The sequence below is a fragment of the Stigmatopora argus genome, chromosome 6 (assembly GCF_051989625.1).
Source record: "Stigmatopora argus isolate UIUO_Sarg chromosome 6, RoL_Sarg_1.0, whole genome shotgun sequence".
NCBI classification, from domain to species: Eukaryota; Metazoa; Chordata; class Actinopteri; order Syngnathiformes; family Syngnathidae; genus Stigmatopora; species Stigmatopora argus.
This window is the reverse complement of record NC_135392.1, coordinates 9,155,950-9,178,120: the sequence shown is the minus strand read 5'-3', so window position 1 is coordinate 9,178,120 and position 22,171 is coordinate 9,155,950. Positions and strand designations below refer to the sequence as shown.

General features: G+C 38.4%; 1 protein-coding gene across 3 annotated transcripts in view; it reads left to right on the top strand.

Annotated features, from left to right (window-relative positions):
• Positions 1-22,171, top strand: part of cdh4 (cadherin 4, type 1, R-cadherin (retinal)) — a 193,505-nt gene that overhangs the window by 64,942 nt on the left and 106,392 nt on the right. The window lies entirely within an intron of this gene.

Genomic DNA, 22,171 nt, shown 5'->3' with positions numbered 1-22,171 from the left:
TCAGCATTCACCATTTCATTTTGACTCCACTTATGAGTTTGCATGGTTTTGTTTAAAGTAATTTTGTTCTCACACACACACACACGAATTACAGCACAAGTGATAGCTTCCAGTTTCTTTGTAACAATTTTATTATTCAGATTGTTTTGAGCGCTGAAAAGGACCGTAAATACCACCACTGGTCACTCCTGGCGATAACGCCCGCCCCAACAGCTTCAGGGTTTAAGGTTTCTGCTCGTTCAGAAATGAGCTGAGGTGTCCTTATTGCTCTAGATATTTTTAAACAAGTCAAACAAGTCCCCTATCCCAATGATGTATGTTAGTACTTATCTTGCAGCCATGCAGTCCTCCAAATCGTCCGCTCGTTGGGCTTTAGCGTTGTCAGTCCTCGTGCAATGATTAATGCTCACTCGCCCAATATAGCAAAGGCCTTTTTCCGATGTTCTCGGACACTAAGCGGAAGCAATCCTCTGTTTAATACTAGTACCATAACAACGAACTACGTATAACCTAAAACTGTCAAGTTTCAAGAAAACAAATGTATCAGATATGATATAACATTGGGTCGAGGTACTACAGCGCTTGTGAGGGGGTTGCAAAACCGCTGGAGGCCGTGGCAGTTGTCTCCCAGGAGAAAATGACAGTGAGCGATAGGAGAAAGCGCTGTGGCCCAGGAGACTTAGTTTGAACCAGGCTTCTATTTCCAATCACATCCAGCCTCATGCTAAGGTGAGAAGGGAGTAGCTGTTGTCGTGTGTGGGGGGGTGCATTTCCTGAGAATACCTAATTGACCCTTATTCTCCACCAATTTGTTGCACTTTTATTGTGCGATTGAGCCCAGCGTGAGTCTAGACTTTAGATGTTGGCGGTTTTGTTGACGGACGCAAGCAGATGCTTTTGAAGAGGGTGGTTCTGGGCTCATTTGTGAAAGTCAAGATGCGCCTGTTCTTATTCTTGAGCGTAGCACCACGATCCATGTATATAGAGCCCATTGTGTCGTGTGGTGTATGTTTACTAACATTTCATTTGAGTCTTACTCCTGCCTTTGACCTTTCTGATGTGCCATTTCTTAAATTCTTAAAATACTGCATGCATGGTAATGTTAATATTATTCTTTTTAGATAACCTATTTTTCCTTTTCAATTTTACAGCTTGCAAAGTTGTTGCAATACCAATCTTTATATTCCAGCTTTATAAAAATATATTAAATGTTGTTTAAATGTCCTTAGAGAATATTTGACCATTCATTAGAAACAGTCTTTTTGAAAAATGTTTGTCACATTATTTTTAGTCCCTGCGTACTTGGTTGTAATGATATTTACTGTGAGTGTTCGTCTAGATACTTATCTGTTAAAAGGTTCACATTTTCGCTGCGCTTTGTTGCGATGTCAGAGGTTATGCATTTCAACTGGCTGGATTTCCGGTTCATGTCACCGAAAGAATACGGCCTAAAAGGAAGTTTTGATGATGCAGATAAAAAGCTTTTAAGTGAGCAATCTAGGAGATCTGCGACACCAGTCTATTTTGTGGGGTACTGGCTTGGAGCTTGGTGTAAAATGAGAATGTAACTTTTTTTTTAAACATTGAAAATTGACTGTGACAAAAACTTTCATTGCCATGCTTCTATTGGATTTATATTTTAGACGAGAGGTCTAAGGGAAATTTAGCCATGCAGTACAATATTCCGAAAAATGCTCACTGAGTAGATTTGAGTCAGTCGTCTTTTCATCTATTTTATTATCTTGCAACAAACTAGAACAAGATAAGACCGCTTTACTGTGCAGGAAACAATCTTTGTCAATTCAGAAAACCGGTATATAGTGGATTTAAACAGTAAAATGGTAGGATAAGGCAAGTGGGCTTCATCCCTTTATTTACTTCTATCCAAAGAGATGAAGTGCCTTTCCTTACTGACCTCATCTTAATGCTTTTGAGTTATTGCAGTTTTACCATACAGTTATGAACTGCTTCAGGGTGAAAAACATGCACTATTCCGTAGAAGATAGATTTAAGTAGGATCATGCCCCCAACAGCGAAACACTTCAGTATAGTTTTCCAATTGTTTTGTCCTGGTCTTAAAAGTTGCTCTCACAAAATCACTTGCTACACGACCCCAATTAGACTACACAAGAAAAATCTGCCAAGGAGCTCTATCTCAGGAGTAAGGTTCCCAAGTAAGGGAAAGGCCTTCCTTACAGTCTATGTCCAGTACAGACAACTGTGTGTGTGTGTGTGTGTGTGTGTGTGTGTGTGTGTGTGTAAAGGTTTGTGGGGATTATGTGTCTATGCATGTGATAAGCAGTACGCCATTTTGCCTTTGACTCATGAAGGTCTCTCTTGTCCTTCAGAGAGTGTTTCATCTCTGCAGCCAGGACTGCAAGTCTGTAGTGAGCTGATAGAATACAGGTAGAGACGATGAGCGACCGCATTTTTCTTTATCTTATAGCCTTCCTACCAAACCAGACCATGTTCCTTTATTCCTCAAATGCTCTGCTTCATGACATGCTTGTGTAGCCAATTCCATCAAGAAGCCACACAAGATACAGTACACACCACAGTCCTTTTGTTCCTGTTTTGCAGTAGCTTAAAATGACGAAGTTGGGTAGTTGAAAAATGGCAAATGCTTAGAATAACTGGTACTATTTTACATATTGTATTGCACCATATTTGAGCTCTCTGAAAAATGTGTTAACTGATGTACTTGGAGTAGGCGTGGGTGTTATGGCCTTAAATATTTCTCACAGTAAATTGAGTAAATTTACCTCGATAATGATATATGACAATAAATTTTCCCGAGCAGACAACCACATGTTGATAAAATAAAATGACGTTTGGGACCATCGAACAGAGGTAAATGCAGCCCTCAGCCTTCATCTGCAAAAGACTGTGTGGGAAATCATGAAGCAATTAACGTATTTTCCGCACTATAGCGCGCACTGCTTTCCGTAGTTGCGAGATCTGTTGCAGCTCAATATTGATCCATATATTATATATAGTTTGCAGTCTAGCTTTGAATGCTCCGCGCACAGGGTAAAATGGAGTCGCCGGCTGCATACCATAGTGGCGAGACCTCTTTCGGATCAATATTGGTCCATATGTAAGGCGCACCGGGTTATAAAGCGGATAGTAAGCTTTTGAAAAAAATTGACTTTTAGGTGCCTCTTATAGTGCAGAAAACACGGTATATGAAAAAGACAAAACTAGGTGGCTGTGAGGGTGCCAAAACTAGAGTCCTGGGTTGAAGAGGAAATTAAAGGCTCAGTAGTTCATTAAATGGGATAAATGTGAGTTTCTTTCATGTTTCCTGGATAAAAAATATAAAGCTTGTTTTTATCAAAGTGGCACAAATGAATAAATGTGAGTTCATGGAACTTAAATTTATATATTTAAAGCTTTTTTGCTATTGATGCAGCTAACCCCGAATCAATTTGTATTTGAACTCTGCACCTCAGTGCATGTGAATGATCGGTAGACTTGATTCAAAATCTATTGGCTTTTTTGCTGCATAGAAACAAACAACAGACATCAGAAGACCCCTGCGCTCTTTTTCACCTTTTCACCAAAAATGTAAACCCCCAATCTTCCAGTTCATTATGAAAGGTTTATAACCTTGCTAGCTCATAGGATTTCCATGCATCTAAATATAATCCAGCTTTTCTGGATGAAGTGTTTTTTCTTCATCTTAAATTATCCACTGGCACACTATCCCGTCTCCATGACCTGTTATTGCAGAGCTTAGCAGCAGCTTATTGGCTCGGTAATTATTGGCCTAATGGATGTAGTTTTCTCAAACTGTAAAGAAAACTGAAAGCGTGATCCCAAATGAAGACTAAGTAATTCATTTACTCAGAACCATTTTCAGATTTTTTTTCTATGGCTGCTTCTAATAAGCACAGCTACGTAATCCACAAATTGCCGACTTTACTAGCAACATTGTGTCAATTATTTAATGTCCCCCCAGCCAGCTTGTCAACCCAGCACATTGAGAGTTGTCAATTTGTATTTATAACAGTATAGGCAAAAGGCAGACCTAACAACACAAAATAAAATATTTACTACTACCTTTAGTGCTCCAGATGAAGTGACATTAAAAAAATAGATTGCACAGCATTTACCACCCCAGTCTCTCGCCATGCCGACCTGGTTCCGGAAATACTTAGTACATTGTTATGCTATGATCCCTGTCTCAGCAATGGATCAGTGGATTCATATTTGCTCAGAAACCTCATTCCTCTTCACAGGTGGAAGGTTTTAGACATTAGAAAAAGAGAGAATTTAAGCTATGACACTAGAAACTTTTTTCTTATTGAATATCTCTGTTTCATCATTTAAAAATGACTAGAGATGACGAGCTTCCCCATAATATAAGTGGCATTTTTTGACAAAAAGAAGAGGGTCCACATTTAATAGTATACATGAACCATCAAATTTGCTTCATATGAATATCTGGCCCTGGTTTCCTCCCACATCCCAAAATCATGCATGGTAGGCTGATTGAACATTCTAAATTGCTCCTAGGTATGAGTGCTTGTGTGAATGTCTGTCCACCAATTCAGGGATACAGGTAGAGACGAAACAAATCACAGCTGACAAATGACTCCCGGATTAGCTAAACAACATAAAAACAAGTAGAAACACTCAAAAAAGGGTATACAGTTATATGGGAAACTTTTGATCCCAATCTAGATGGTATTCGCTCTTTGATGTTTTTCTTTCTCTCCCTCTGCCTTTATTGGACAGTCAGTAACTTCAAGTGACATATAGCGTCATAGTTTATTGATGAGCTATGGTCACACCCGTTGACCTTGAGCTGCCACAAGACCTCACAAATTCTGTAGCCATGCCTGATCTAGATGATTTACTTCCCGGCGAATTGTTTTTTTTCATTTAGCTCCCGTTAAATGCACCGGAAGACTATACTATGCTGCACAGTATTCACCAGTACAGCCACAAGCCTCTTCCTATTCCATTTGCCTTAATTATGGGGCAAAATATCACTGTCTTTATACAAAAAAAATATTTTGCTCTCTTCTGTGTTTCATATTAATTAATCTCCTCACTTTCTGAAGTATCGCTGTTACAATAAATGCAAACGGCATATATTTATATCTTAAGGCAGGAGATTTCTTGTGTTTGTTTATGTTTATTGCCAGTGCTTTAGCATGAAGAGAAATTAAAGGATTATAAACAAGAAGAGTAATCCTGCCGTCAATCTTAAAGCTAATTAGTAAGCAGTGGGGTGGACTGTCTCAGAGAAAGGCCCATACCAAGAGGGAAAGACGCACAAGTGCTGTATTGCTTTCCTTTTGAAAGTCATAATCTAGTAAACATTGCGAGATATCGCTGATAAACTCTGTCATCACCATCAAAGCTTTGACTTTGATCCAGATCAAATTTCTCCAACTGGCATCAGTTCTCCACACCATAAACTGCAGGTGTTTGTTAGCACCTGCGGTCGTTGAGGATAAGTGGTACGGAAAATGAATTAGTTAATTTTATCTTTTAATCTTGGTGGATTTAAAGGTACATTACAGTGCCGTGAATGCCCATTGTCTCTTCATTTTTAGATTATTACTGGGTTCAAATCCAGGTCACGTCCACCTGAGTGGAATTTGCATGTTCTCCCCATGTGTGCGTGGGTTTCCTCCGGGTACTCCAGTTTCCTCCCACATTCCAAAAACATGGTAGGCTGATGTGACACTCTAAATTGCCCCTAGGTATGGGTGTGAGTGTGAATGGTTGTCTGTCTCCTTGTGCCCTGCGATCGGCTGGCCACCAATTCAGGGTGTCCCCAGCCTCTGGCCCGGAGACAGCTGGAATTGGCTCCAGCACCCCCCGCGACCCTAATGAGGATAAAGCGGTTCAGAAAATGAGATGAGGGATGAGAATGTACTCACACTGCCCTCTTTCATTACGTAAGATAGCCTATTGCACAAAAAAACTTGAAGAAAAACCTTCTCTGAGATACCTCTATTTACAAAACAAATAACAACAACTACGTTGATAATAGTGGTAAATTGTATTTTTGAATAGAAAGTATGAAACTCTAGCCCCAAAAATGTACTTTATTAATTCTCTCAAACACTATGCTGTCTATGGGAATCAATAATCCAATTTTTAATCACTTGTGCAATGTGTTATATAAATTTCTCCAGAAAAGGACAGCAGCGGTACACTTAACACACATCCTGTAAAAAAATAAAATAAAAAAGAGGCCACTAGAAATATACTTGCGACATAACTATCATGTCAAAGATGCCCTGGCGATCCTTTGTTGTGTGCACAAAAATAATAGATTTTTTTTTTCCATTTAGCGTGGATGCCTGGAACTTACAAAAGAGAATATGTAGAGACAACCTACATTTTTGATTGACATACAAATCAATATTCTTCGTTTTTGCTGCCAATGTGCGTTGCTAGAAGATGTTGGAAAAATCGATCTTGACTTCAGAGGAATCTGTTTTTGTCTCCTGTCTTGTTTTGTCGCTTTCAGCATCTCCTTTTCACTCTCATTCGCCAAGACTTGTCCATATTCTCTGTAGCTTCCAAGCTTTTCAGATAAGAATAATAACTCTGCCATCTCATAGAGTAGATAAGCATTGAAGTGGAGGAGGGGATGTTGCTGCATAAATTGTTTTGATGCTCTAGACTACAGCAGTGAGGGCAGAAGTGACTGTCTTACTCACTCTACTCTCTAGAATAGGTGGGATCTGATTGGCATAAACAGCAATTTAGCCTGGGTGGAAAAAAATCAGCATGTCAGCCAACGTAGTGCGTGGCAAAGTGAAGGACGGAACTGAAGCTGAACTTTGGAGGGATATAATGAAACCTTTTATATTTCTATATAAATAGTTGGATATTTTCCCCCATAAGGTGCACAATTACACAATTCGAGTAAATCCTTTCACTTGACTGTTTTTCTAGTCAAGGTTCTAAAGTGAAAGAAGCACTTCAAGCACCAAAAGTATGGAGTATTCATGTATTGTTAGACCGATGCTTTTTTTTCCCTCAAAACAATTTCTTACACTTAACAGATGTGAGTATCTTATAGGTGGTCCTGACTTCAAAAATCGAATAGAATGTGCTTATTTTAGATATAGTCGAGATAGTGAAAGATTTACACTTCTTTTAAGTGGAGGATCAAATTTACAAAGCACTTTAGCATCAAGGCTCATGACAATGAGAAGCCAAAATCCACACAAAAAGTGAAATATGTCTTCTCCTAGTACTACAGAATACTTCAGTGGTTATCACTGTCTGTCTTAAAAGCAGTTTGAGGTAAAGCTGGATTCGGAACATAAAATTGCGTCTGAGCTTCTGCATGTAGCCTTTTGATTTGCAACCTACAGGTTACTGGCTTAACACGCTATAGTCATTCTAAATGAAGTCATCTGAATTCTAACCAGAGAATAAAGCTTTGAAAAGCCTTCCAAGGGTACCATTATAAATTAGAGACTAAATGTCCTGGTTTGAATGCTGCCTACTCCTCTGCAGGTCAATGGGGCACGCACCATCTTTGCATATCTGGTGGCTTTCCTGATTCTAAAAGGTGATTTAGTGCTCGATTAGATTTTTTTTCCTTTTATTTCACATTGTATCAAATCAAATCATCATGCATCAACGTGACTGCAATGGCCCTCTCTTTTATGTATGAGTGATATGTTTTTTGAAGCTGGGGTATAGTTAAAACTCTGTAGAGCTTATTAAAGTCGTGTCGGTAGCTGCTAGTAACATTGTAAGGCCATCATATTCTGCTAGCCCTGCGTGGGTGAACATTCAAGTGTCATGATTTTCTTATTTCACACTTGCTTAACATTGAAACATTTATTCTGTGATTCCCATGGTAACCTTTAAAAAGTGTTTTGGCCTGTGCCAGATAAGTAACAAGACGGTTGAAGTGACATATAGAATATATTAAATACTCACCGCAAAGTGAGACTAAAATGATGGTGGCATGTCTTTGATGGCAACGACATGATAGACAGTCCTGCTGAGCATGATGTTGATGACACTTACTACTAGTAAGCTTCTTGATGTTCACAGGGTGGGGAAATGAAAGGGTGTTTCTTGTGTCAACATCATCATATTTTAATGCCACAGCACGAATTAAAACTTTACAATCTAACATGACCGCAAGCAAAAGCTGTATCCGAGGAATTACTGTAACTGTTCATCATTGAGTTGTGCCACTCGCAGTGTTGTGGTTCAATCGCCTGGCTGCACAGGCAGTGAGGGTTCAGTTGCCACTCGATGATGGTGTGGGAACGAGAGTGTGTCTCTTCTAAATGTGTGATCTAGCCTGCATTTTGCAGTTGGAATAGTTTCCAGTCACATTCAGCATTGAAAAGAATTAGCGCAAGAGAAATGGATGGATATCGTAGTCTGCAATTAGTGACGGTTGCTTTATAATTTTAAGGTAACGATGCAATAAGAAACAAATCAAACTAAAAAATGTAACCTTTTCTTTATTACTCCGCATAGACTCAACCTCATTTTCAATTGACAAACTAGTATCATTATCATATGCATTCTTACACCAAATTTAAACGAAGCAGACTTCATAATGTTTCTGAAAGTCCCTGGAATCAAAGCAAAATGTTAATACATGTCAAGGCTAAGTCAAGGCTTTATGGTTCAAACTTATTTAACCCTTAGCCTTTCTTTAGCATCAAATTAAGATGACGATACAAAATAAGAACGCTTGTCCTGTGCATGTGCATGCACTCCATTCAGATTTGAAAACGTTCTTCTAATCACCAACTCCCCCCAGACTCATTATCATGCAGAAGCTGCATAATCTTGACATTGCATTACATTGAATGTTTGAACTGCATCCAGCTAGAAGCAGGGAGAATGTGCTGACAAATTTTTAATTTTAATCATGTAAAATACATTTGGAAACCATTGCTTTATTTCATAAACAAATACATCTAGGAACCACCTCACTCATGGATGTGAACTTACATACGTTTATGTAACGACTCAGTCACATTGTTTGGAGAGAAGTTAGCAGTTGACTTAATGAACTCTCCCTCTTCTACCTTCTCGCTGTCTTCATCTGCTCTCTGGCTTCCCCTTTAAGACTTTTAGCTCCAATTTGCAGTCTTGCTGTGTCTGTGTTGCTGTCTTTACAGCTTCAGCGTATGGAGCCTGGAGCTTTTTGTGAACTTATCGACACACTCTAGAGATTGGATATCCCACTTGAGGAGCAGTGGAGCAATCAGGGGATAAGATGTTGACAAGTGTCTTTCTATTTCACTATTTTTGCTAAACAGACTTAACGTATTTTTCGGTATCATCTCTGTAAAAGTCGCACCAGCCAAAGAATACACAATCAAGAGGGAAAAATAAATATATAATTTTCATGGGAGTATGTATAAGTTGCATTTTTGGGAGGACAGTTTATTATTTTATCAGCAACCAAGAACAAACTTACATTAAAGTAACAACAGTAAAATCAGTTTTCAAACAGATCACACAGCTTCGAAAAACAGTATGTAGCCTAGTTATTTACACAGCAATCCTGTGCTCTGCGCAATTGCATGCCTATACAATGTAATGGCATGAAGAATTCACTATAAATTTTTAGTAGCTCTCACCATTTTCCAAGCATAGTTGTCTCCATTTTTTAACGGTGAGTGTCACAACCACCCTGTGCCTAAACTGAATTGAAGGCTCTTTATCATTATGGGATTGAATTTCACTTCTCTTTGCATCATTTCTCTATTTTCAATATTTTTGTAATTTTATTTTTTTTACCACACACAGCCATAAGTCAGAGCCCTTGCAGGCTGCATTCTAAATACAGTCAAGGCTGGAGGCAAAGCAACATGATTTTTAATGAATTATTAAAGAAGATTATTTATTTACTTCCTCCGCACCCTGCGTCACCTAACTGCCAAAGCAATTTTTTGAACCTGTGGCAAATTTGTATGCATAATTTATTTCCGTGGCTGAATATTTTTGCTAGGCTGTCTCCTTTAGTCATTTTTCAGTACATCGATGGGAAACACCCCCGTGGACTTTTGCTAGAACACTAATGGACTTTGATTGTACATTCCATTTCATTCATTGGGGTTCAAGAAGCGATTATTTCTGGAAAGACAATGACATGTTTTTTTTTCTATTGTGGCAATTGTGCGGTGCACCTAGTTTCGATTTGGATTGCTTAACATTGACAACATTGTGGTCTTGCAAGTGGTATTGTTCTGGTTCTGGTGGGTGACTGGAAGCCAAATGTCTGTGCGCGTGTGCCTGTGTGTGTCAGACGATGTTGGCCGTGAGTGATAGAGATGAATAAGCGAATGGAGAACAGGAGACCTGCCAGCTTGCGAGACTGACGCACTGCAGATGAACCAAGCTTCCATCCATTCACATGGAGCTTTTGATGGTGCAGGGACACCTCCACCTCTGTGTTTTTGTGCGTGGGCACAACATAATATGGAGGCATTTACACATTGACTGTTACACATGATTCGATTGCCTAAACCTCTTGAGCCTGCAGCATTCAATTTCTTTTAAAGTTTTAACAAGAGACTGCCATTAATCTAATGTAAACATTAGTACTATTTATACAGTAAATGTAGCCTTACATGAGATCTTTTAATGGATAAAACACATTAGGCATTAATAGAAAACTAACAACCACTTTATACTAAGTAGACTTTCACATGAAAAGTAAATCAACCTTAAGTATTTTGTATACTTATTTAACACCTTTTCTGCAGGTAGGTTAAATTGGTACAGTTTTCTTCCTGTTTGCTAGCATTTTATGGTCTTGCATATTGATTGGCTTTGTAATTTTACCTCCTTGCCATATGTCATTTGAACAAATGTGTGTTCAGTCCTTTTGCGTTGTATTTTTAGCTTTGATGATGATGAAGAGGCAAAAAATATGAATGCATCTGTTGTTTAGGCCAACATTTGAAAACACCTACAATGTGGTGTGTATCTTTTGTTAATGTCTACTATGTCTACTAGGAAGCTGATAAACCTTCATCGCAGGTGTGATTTTGTTATTCTATTGGAGGCATGCTATTGAAGCACTTATGTGCATGAAAATAATGTGAACCTTAAATATTTAATGGCAAAAAGTATGGCCTGTTGGTGAGGAGATCATTTTATTTGAATATGTATTTATTCACAAACCGTATGGCACATGATTGAAATAAACATGCAAATGAATGCAGGGTAAACAAACATGCTTCCAGCAAATATTCCTTTCCCTGTCAATATCTTGATCTTGAAGTCATATTTTAAATTCAAGATCAGGACTCATTTTTCACTTGAATGATATTCTAGTATATAACTAGGAGAATGGTGAAGAACAAATTGTTTATTTTGTTTTTATTTTAGAAGGTTTCAAAAGTATGAGGAAGCCTAAAGACAAAAAGTCAAAATTTACTCCTACTCAAAAGCAACATTGGAAAAGGTCTAACTTAATAGTAATGTTTGTTTTTGCTTCATTGTAAATTTTACAGACAATACATATTTAACTCACTTTACACAAACATACACACACACACGCATACACACACTATATACATACATACTTCCAGTGCATATACATGTTTATTCCCTACGTACACCCATAGATACATACACAAATACACCCATATGTATACATACATCAGTAAAAAAAAAACATTGAATGGATGGATTTTTTTGTCATGCAGGGTGAGTGGGTTTCGGCTTATTGTACTTCTTTCTGCACCCAAGACCTCTGCCCTCTGATATTCGCTGACCATTCAGACCAGTAGGATTCATGCTTCATCTTTTTCATGTGTAGACAGCATGGCTTTAGAATGGAGCCACAGGAAGTTGTTTGATGTGTGAGCCCTGTGACTGTGCTGAGTATAGTGCTTTGGTCCTTCTCTGGCCTCCCAGAGGTGCGTGTACGTGTGTGTATACGTGTGTGTGTGTGTGTGTGTGGCTGCGCATGGTGGGTTTTACCTCCATGCTGCTTGGCCCTGAATTTTGCTTTGAAGCGCAACTGGAAGGTTAACTGCTGACAACGCTGCATAATGGCCTCCTCGGGTTGTTATGTTGAGAGAAAGAGCTGTAGAGTGTTGTCGAACAGTTTATTGAAAATGCTGCTTAATCAAATCCAGCTGAGCTGAGCTGAACCCTGCAGTTCTCAATTTATATGGTCGACATCGTCTGAGCTGACGTGTTTCTTTTTCTGACACACTAGTGATAAGCTAGGATAGAATCCATCTTAAAAAAGAGTAATGACTTGAAATCATTTTTACTTTCATTTACACGCACACACTATACAAACATTCACACTCCATTATTCTTACGGTTTGCCAAGAAAAAGAAATGTCTGCGGTGTAGCTTCTTTTTTTTGTAGTCTAGTCTTTCTTTAAAGGCGCTGTCTGTTTTATTTGTTTGACTGAATCAAGGCCAGGACCGTGAGGTTTGACAGGCTTCTCCATCATGCTTGGCCAAGTGATTGATCTCAGATGGACTTTTTGAGATTATAGATCAGCAAAACAAAGATGTGTGAAAATTGTCTTGTGCTTGCCAACATTTTACAGAGTGAGCTGATTTCAGCAAAAAAGTGTTCAAGTGGTGAAAGTACAATACATTTTATTTCTATTTTTTGTACACTTTAACTTGAGTTGAAGCTATTTCCGCCTTTTTCCCTTGGCTATGGATGTGAGCACCCTCTGCAGATGTCTTTTAATTTGCACTTCTTTAGATCAAGCACTATCATCCAATTAGCATAGATGCTGCCATTCCTTGTAGAAGTTCAATTTTGGACATCCGGCTTAATTGTATTCACGCTGCCCAGTGCCAACGCTCATATCAGGCATTGTCGGCTTCTCAGAGCCTTTGCAATTGTTTAAATCAATATCTTGCTGAATAAATCACAAAGAGATGAAGGACAGAGAGAATTCATTATTAACATTGTGTCGATGCAGCAACTCTCAGTGAATACAGAAAGACCAGTTTCAGTTTTACAAGTCCCTTTTGGATGACTCCTTATATGGGATCCATATATATATATATATATATATGTATATATATATATGTATATATATATATATATATATATATATATATGTATATATGTATATATATATATATATATATATATATATATATATATATATATATATATATATATATCGCAGTACTTATTTGTATACATCCATCTTATTATCCAAATTACCTCAAGGGTTTTATAGTCAAAGGTTAAATTAAATGCCACCAAACGTCACATCTAGACTATTCCAAGAATGTGTTTATTTCTTTTAAATATCGTTTAAATTCATTATTAAACCATTTGCCACTTTTGACGTATATATACATACATTGGGTCCTACCTTTTTATCAAACGCAACGGCAAGGCCACTGTGGGAAAGGAATGCCAATTTCTTTCAGGGTTAAAGCCCATGGCAGTTGGAACACAATCATTACCCATTAATTGAATTGGAGTAGTACTATTTTTCCTGGTTAGTTGGTGGAGCAAGAGAATCATCTCTCATCAACTCGGAAAGCAAGAGAAACAGAAAGGATGAGTAAGTAAGGTAATGAATTTCCAGCATGGCTTGTCCATCTCTGTGTGAATCCAGCTGTCACTCTGGGATTGGAGTGCACACACAACAATTGCTTTTTTCCTTGATGAGGAGCACAGTGAAAGAGGGCTTCAATTTGCCTCTGCTTTCTCACTGACTCTGGCATTCAGAATAGCATTCCTTTTTTAGGGAAATCATTTGTGGCATAATTGGAGTTAGTGCCATCTGTGCTTTGGACTTTTCTTGTGGAAAAGAAAACCTGTAGAAGAGGTGAAAAAATCCAGTCTCATAATTTTACTTGCAGTCCTAATTTTAGGATTTGCTTCTATTCGAAGGTGTTGAGCATTCATCTTGTTTTTCCTGCATATCTGACAAAGAGGCTACATGTACAATGTAAATTATTTTTCAAAGCGTAAGAGAGCGTCAAAAGGCACAACTTTTCAGAGTTTCTGTGTTTGTCCTCCTTTTAGACACAAGAAATATACTCCTGAAATTTTTCCCGCAAAAACGGCAGTCATGGTCACTGGATGCCATGATTGTGAAACTACAAATTGATAGTTTTCTAATGTTTGAATTGCAAACGTGCTGCTGTGCTACATTCTTTCAGATTATTTCGGTGCTTGTTTGTCCCAACTCAAGCATCGAATTTGAAATCCAAACCAAACCAGAGAGAACTAGACTGTCTTGCCATGTATTATCTAAATGGCAAAAACTGACAGTTGTCACATTTTTAAGACTCTTTCAATGCGACGTACTTCATAAAGGCAATGGTGCCCCTTATCAAGTTGAAAGGGTTCTTTATTGTTGTTTCGAAGAGTTACCTCATGCATTTTTTCAAATTAAGAATATACATTTATAGATTAAAAAAACAACAAAACATTAAACTAGACCTGATGTCCAATCAAAACCTTATGCATCTTAACGAATGGGTATTTTTTCGTTAGCCTGTTATTCTCACACGCACAACAGAACACAGTGTTTGTTACATGTTGTTCAGGAACATCATGCTGTGCTGCCGTTTAGACAAATTATGCTACCTCTATTTTTCGCGCCATACTTTGATGAAGAAATTTGACCAACCTTCACATAAATTCAGGCAATCCAATTTTTTAAAATGGAAAACTCACACTGCTCCGATTGCAATAAGATAGATTTAATAATAAATTCAAAGCATGGCAGTAACTCACATTGCAAATAATCAGCTCCTTTTACAGATGAATGCCCCACATAAACCCCCCCAACACACAATGTCCTGTACTCTCAGTGGCCGTGATTGCTAAAGCTCACTACAGATTAAGTTTGAAAGTTCTGTGCTACTGTAGGCCAACCCCTAGAGGAGTGGATGCTGCAGCACTGTGCTACTGCTTGGAGGCATTTGAGAAACTGTGGGTTGCAATTCGCTCCGTATGAACATTTTAGAGCACTAGTCAATTTTTTGCTACTGTATCATTGTAAAAAAAAAAAATATCAATTCGTTTGAAATTAATTTGGCATTAAATGCAACTTTTTCAATCTTCGTGACCTAGTTTGTTAAATCAGAGTAAAGACATTCACTTTGCTATATCTACATGGCATTTAGTTACACAGATATCATGACTATTCCTCTTTTTTGGTCAATTTATGTAGAGCATTTCTGCACTCTTCTTCAGCCTTTCTCTCGGATAATAACAGTTGATCACTAAGCGTCTGGAAAATTATTTTGCGTAACAATGGTGGCATTCAAGAGGAGAGCTTCCTCTTTTATGTAGATTAGTAGCATTCTCCGTGCTTGTCAGCCTTGCATGTTTTTCAGAAGTGTATGTCCTGCCTGTCATTGTACATACAATGTCCACCCTATCACAAAATAGATTTTCAATAGAAAACGCTCCCTTCTCCGCCCTAATCCGATTTGCAGCCTATTTGTATGGATTATAAAAAGGCCTTTAGTCTGCCACTTGGGTTGCTAGTGTGTTCCCCCTTTTTTCACATCATAGATCTTGCAGACAGAGATGACATGAGGACTGAGAAAGTAAAGACGAAGGATTAGGACAAAACTGAAGCAGCCATAGTATTTAAGTAGCAAAAAAATAAGATACAGATGGAAGGATATATGACCACCAACCCACCATATTGTTGTTTCATTTATTTATTTTTTTGCTTTCATTGTAGCAACACGATACGCAACTAGATAGCACAACTCACTCACAAGTCGGGAGTTCAAACCCAGGTAGAAGTTCCAAGTTTTTCTAGTGCCTGACTGGTAATCCCACACACATTTTAAAAGTATGCACTTTGGTTGATTGAAGATTTCCAGATGGTAAGCATCAGATGAATGTTTGTTTACTTATGCGTAGTGATTGACTATCTCCTGCCCAGAGATAGATAGACTCCAGTAACCCTGGGACACGAATGAGGGTACCAATACAGAGAATAAATGCTTTCAGCTTGCGGTGGGTGAATACGTAGGTTACGCGAAATTTTGCAATCACAAGTTCAAAGAAACATGACAATAGGTGATAGGCAGCCTTTAGAACAAATGTACAATGATGAAAAGAGTGATTTTTTTTTCACTTCGCTTGTTTCCGTGTCTGTCTTTGTCATCGGCAAGTCAGCTTCCAAAATTGGCAACCCCCGCGGAGAAAAGAATGATATGAACTCTTGAGAAAAAGGTTCTCAGATATCAGAGTGGAAGAGAAGCAAATCTTTAGAGCCAAACTCTGGGGTAAACAGTTAAAAGAGCGCATAAGACACTGTTTAAACACAGTGGGTGACTGTTCGCATTTGATCATCAATCATTTAACAGTTCCCATTTAAAACCATGCTGTGTTTGTAATTACACTGTGGCATCACACGCTTCCTCTGGCCACTACGTACAACTCACACTTAGCTGTAGGTGACAAAAGATTAATGAAGTTGAGATGTGACTCATTAAATCAGAAGAGTCATTAAAAAGGACTAGAGCCAGATTAATATAAATATTAGTGCAACCCCAGAGCCCAACAGATGCAAATGGCAAAAATCACGCATATTTACATTTGTCCAATCTATTATTTTTGTAGCATACAGCGCTAAATGAGGTTAAAAGCAATCATATTTTGACAAACAGGAATGATTTAGTGGTACACATGTACAAGGCGTTTTTGGATTCTGCAATGAAATGGCTTTGTGCCTTTGTTTTAATGTGTTGCATTTTCACAAATGTTTGCAATGACATGAAGCTGCTTTTCCCTCAAAGTACTTTCTGATGGATAGTGGCTTACTAATTTAGCCGGACGTCCGGAAAAGAAAAGAGAAGAGAGAAAAAAAACTACCGTAGAATCAGCAGGGATGGGTCGAGCGATAATGTTTTATTAGCTTCGGCATTTGTCACTTGGCCCGCCATTACTCTAAGCTGTAAGCCTTCTGTCTGCTCCTGTCAGGTAGAGTGAGTTGCTGCAGTGCAAGAGACAGAGGTTAGTGGAAAAGGTAGGCAGAGAAAATAAATGGAGATGAACTGAATCAGCACTGTTTTACTCATTCCAATATGACTTGTTAGAAAGCCAGTTCCTTTTTCACCAAGTGAGGGATAAAGAGTAAAAGTCTCTCGGCCCATTTTGGTCCTTCTATTTTTCAAGCACCCGTCTTTTCTGTGGCTCCAAAATCTTTATGTTGCATGAAAATGTGACAAAGATTGCGTTCACACTATAATGACTAGATTAGGGGAAAAGTATTTTTCGTGGCATCCTGTGGTGGCTAGAATGAGAATTTAACGCTCTACTTTCATGCCTTGCTGTGAAGTTTTAATACTGGAATCATTGTAGTATGCAAAGTCATTCTTCTATTTAATGTAAGCTCCGCATATTTATTCACATAGTGTATATACGTCGCAAAATGATGGCCTGAAGAGTGATATATATGTATATAATTAAGTTCATTCAAGTTGTGAGTTGAAGATTTGACAAAAGCAACAAGTGTGACCCCACTTCGAGTGAGGCTGAGTTTCTTTTTCAGACATATGGGAGGAGGTGTGGCAAGAAGCCCCAGAAGGTCAGTTGAGGGAATTGGCAGGAAGGCACTGAGATGAGGCAAGGAACAAACAAAGCTTGGCATTTTGTGGACCCCCCACCCCTCCTTTGCGAGCTTTGAATGAATGTCGCTCTCCAGGAGCACAACTCAGTCAAAGACACTATGCTTCACTATTCGCTTACCTGAATAACAAATAGCATAAGGCAAAAAAGAACAGAAAATGGATGTAAACGTGGATGCAAACGAGAACTTTCAGCCATATTCATAAACCGTAAATGCAATCAGAATGAAGGTAAATGGTTGCCTAACTAATTCGCTATTTTTCGTAGTTGTGGTGCCAAGGTAACGCAGCTGTACCCAGTGTAATTTTGGTGTAATCTTCAACTTGAGCATGTCTTCCTTTAATGAAACTAATTGGATCTCCAAGCTTTGTGACATCCTTTTTGTAAATAAATCGTATAGAAACCTGGATGCCTAAAAGTACTTAAGCCGAGCAGGATACTTAAAATAGGCCAACTAATTTGATGCAACAATAGTAGAACGAAACACAAAGGCTAGATTCTAATTCATCCACAAACCTTATGAGCACAAGTAATACCAAAAATGTTTCCTCCAATGTTAGTGTTTCTGGTCTTATATATCTAGTGTTAAATGATAATTTTGACTTTGTAGCGTACCCTCGACCCATCTGCCAAAATATAAGCAGCAAGTAAACTCTGGAGTGACAAGATTCATCCACTTCACACACTCCATGACCAAAGGTCGTGACTTTTCTCTTCCGTGTCATTTCTCTACAAGAAGCTTACACAATTTCTTTACACTGATATCCCCTCAAGAGCTTTTAGAGTCAAAGTGGCACCTTACCTTCGCTTCTAGTGGAAAGGCGACTTTATATATATATTTTTTGCAGAATCCTGCTTGAAATGATAACGTGTATTTAGTAAAAGGTCACTGTATCTAAGGCCCTGTAAGTTATTTTACAGCACCACATGATTTTAGTGGCATAGGCTGCCATCATACAAATCATGTTTTTGACTCATGTATGTAGTAATCATAAGCATGTCTTTCCAAAGCTGGAGTTTACAGTTTTGAAAAGTGAATATCCACATTCCAAAAAAAATAAAACAAATCTGAGATTCAAAGCATATGCTGCATCAACAAATACCTTGGGGAAAATAAAGACGAGAGATTATTATTATCTCCTAGGTAGAAATGTGTCACTTGCAAAATTAATGGGTGAACCCCTGCGACTCTAAGCATTGTCAAATGTTGTAAATTTCCCATTTAAAATGCTCCAGACAAATGACAACCCCAAAAAAGAAGGATAAACGTATGTTCCCTATTTCTACCCGGTACATTAAATCTTATTATACTTGTATAATTCATTCAATTCTATGCAAATACTTTCAAAATCCCTTTGGGGCATTATTCTGAAAACATGCTTAACATATGCTTTCTCCGTGATTAAGGGTTGCAGTAGTGTAAAATATTTGTTAATAAAATGTCAAGAACTGTCAAACTAGTACACATCTGGTACCCGATGCTGACCATTAGTGTTGTGAAGGCCACTTTTAAGTATTTAAAAGCATTTCATTATATTCCATAGGTGTGTGCCTATATATAGAAATGAAGAGCCACGTGAAAATTGCTCCAACAGACAGACAGAAAATTGTGTGTGTCGTGCAGGTATTGAGCTCGTGATTAATCAAATAGATTAGAGTCGGTCACAACAATGAAGCAGTGACAACACGTGGTGAGTAGTTGAGCTGTGATTGGCAGTACAGTGGTGTCTGTGAAAAAAAGGAACAGCACTGCAGCGAGTCCTACATCGTAAATCATCCTCTGTTAGATTGGTTTAAATCCAGCTACTCTATTGAGCATTGAATATGTCCCTGGGCTTATTAGAGGCTCAAGATGGGGAAAATAACTAAGTGCGGTATTCATCAGAAAACACCTTGAAAGAGAAAGCCAGCCCAGACTAAATCTTTTGGATCAGCGCTTCTCAAACAGATGAATAGTTTGGAGACTCGTAGGCTGATGTGATTTTAAAAAAAAGCATACGATTTATTTTTAATGAAGGGTTAAGGTTTAGTTTTAGCGTATGTAACTCTAACATTCCAGTATGAACAATTTGAACAATACTACTGTGCTTAAGTATTGGGAAAAAAAACCTCCAAATGAAAATAAAGAAAGCCACTGTATTGTGCACATATTTTGATGGATTATGTGATCAATGGCAGCTAATGTGTTAATGCAATATATAATTTTTATGGACCATTAGTGACACAATGCCGATTTAGATCATCTTCTTAAGTGGGCTTATATGTGAAAGCATTAATAAACACTAGTATAATGTATACCACGTTTAAAACATTTTAAAAAAATCTCTGTCGTGAGCATCATCTTTCGTGTTTGTGCAATCAAGTTGGCGGCTATATAGTTTAATTCATGCTTCTCATTGTTCTGCTATTCTTAATTATGCTTCCGAACAGAAGAAAGCATGTATTGTGCAAAATTGCTTTGTTACCCTGCATGCAGGGAGTAATAAGGGAGGCAAAACAACTGCATCTGCAGCTTTTCTTTGCTGATCAATACAGACGGGAAATCCAATTGCCACAATAGGACACAGCCCCAACAAACAGCTTTTTATCACTGCCATTGGTTAGACAGCGCCTGCAAAAGACCATGACAATAGTGCACTCACACTTTGCGGCATTTGCGTGACAGCAATGGTCAGTAAGTTACTAATGAATACTACTTGTACTGACAACTTTATCCTTGACCCGGGGGTCTCATTGAGCACCTGTTTTTTTTTTTATATGTACTCTCTCTGATGGCCTAATTTGTCTAGATTATTGGGCAGGTAAAAAAAAACCATTGAATTTATCCTGATTTTTTAATCAATCGACAAATCTCTCTTCACAGTGTAGTATAATAGTTATGTGTGCCATTAAAGCAGCCCCTCCCCACCAGAATCTTTTTCCCCATCACTGATGCAGCATCTTCAAATGATGCTGCACTAGCTGGTAAATGCAAACCATTGATGCATAGCGAGGGAGTAGGATTAGTGCAGTGGCATCCTTCAAAAGTGTACGTTTCATTCACAGGGTAGAGGTCAATGCGAGGTCCAGGGATGGACAAGTTTGGAACAAGGTGAAAGCTATAGTGTGGCAGTGATAAGCTCATCGCGGAAGGTCGCCCATACCTCTTTGTTGTCAGAGATAATGGGTTCAAAGTCTGGCCAAAGGTCAAACAAGATACATGCGTGTGCGTGGGCGTAGTGCTAATCCCTGCTGCACAACATTGTGCCACACCACAGAAAATGTGAGCCCTAAGAAATAGAGAATTTTAAATATTACCCCAAAATGTTCCATTTAAGGTTGTTAATTGAGTTATCTAAAATTAAGCAAATATGATATTAATCGGTGCTATTTAGATAAGAGATAAATTGTATATCTCTTTCTTAAGAAAGGGCATGTTCAGAGGTCAAGGGGACAGATATGAATATTGTCTATGCAGCCATCCAAAAATGGTCGATTTCCATGATAGATTTAGCAAACAATATTTTTTTGCGCTCAGAACACTGGGTTACCACAGTTTAATGGGTGGTACGATTCAGTGCACAAAACATATTGCAATACTTTGATTATACTATATGATATTACTTTATTAATAATATAGCAGTCCAATATAATAAGTAACAAATGCCACAAATGTGATAAACATATGGCTTGATGAAAGGCGGTTGGTGAAGGTGGTGGGGCAGTCCAAACAATATTTTGGTAGGAACATAAACACATCAAGATAGCAACATTTATTTTGTCCCAGCAGATTGCAGAGGAGTGTGATGAATTCCGCCTCGGAATAAAGACTGTGCACTGTTCCTCTCTGCTGTTGTATTTTTCTTGAGCAGCACAACCAATATTCCACCACCACCTTTTCAATCTCTTACCCTTAAAAACAAGAGGGAGGGTGGATTGAAAAATGAAAAATGTGTGAGAATTGGAGAAGCTTGCCCCAGTGGAAACCCAGGCACTTTAAAGCTTCAAACAGAAGAGGTGATTCTCCTAGCCGGGCAATTTGGGAACAATCAGTGTGAATTGTCGGGCGGCTCCTTCGAGCGAGGCTGAGGCAATGGTGCCATTGTTCATGTCAGCAGAGCTAAACGTAGTCCTCCAGAGCTCTCTCATTGAACCGAGCAAAAGGAGAGACGGGCAGAAAGTGAGACCTGGAAACGGCTGAAAAACAAAGAAATGCTTTAGATTCCATATGAAGCTTTTCACGTTTTAATTGACCACTGAACTTTTAGCTCATGATTCCAATAATCTGGTCTGTTGCTTGTGGTTTTGCGCCACGTTTTCACAAATCGGCCTTCAGGTAATCCATCATAAACAATCAAATCACATATTGCCTCTGACCTCAAACCTCAGTCAATAAGTTATTTGGCACGTTAAAGCCAGCCAACTGTTAAAAAAATGACACACTGTCAGAGGTGTCCATCAAGTATTAATGATGATAAATAAAGACATTTAGACAAAGCTTACATTTTTTTTTTAAATCTTGAAAGTGAAAATGAGATTCAAATGCATGGTCCCCATGGGATTTAGTATGGGAAGCTTTCACCTTGTCCCAATAGTTCATTTAGTGCAGTGACCAGGCCATTT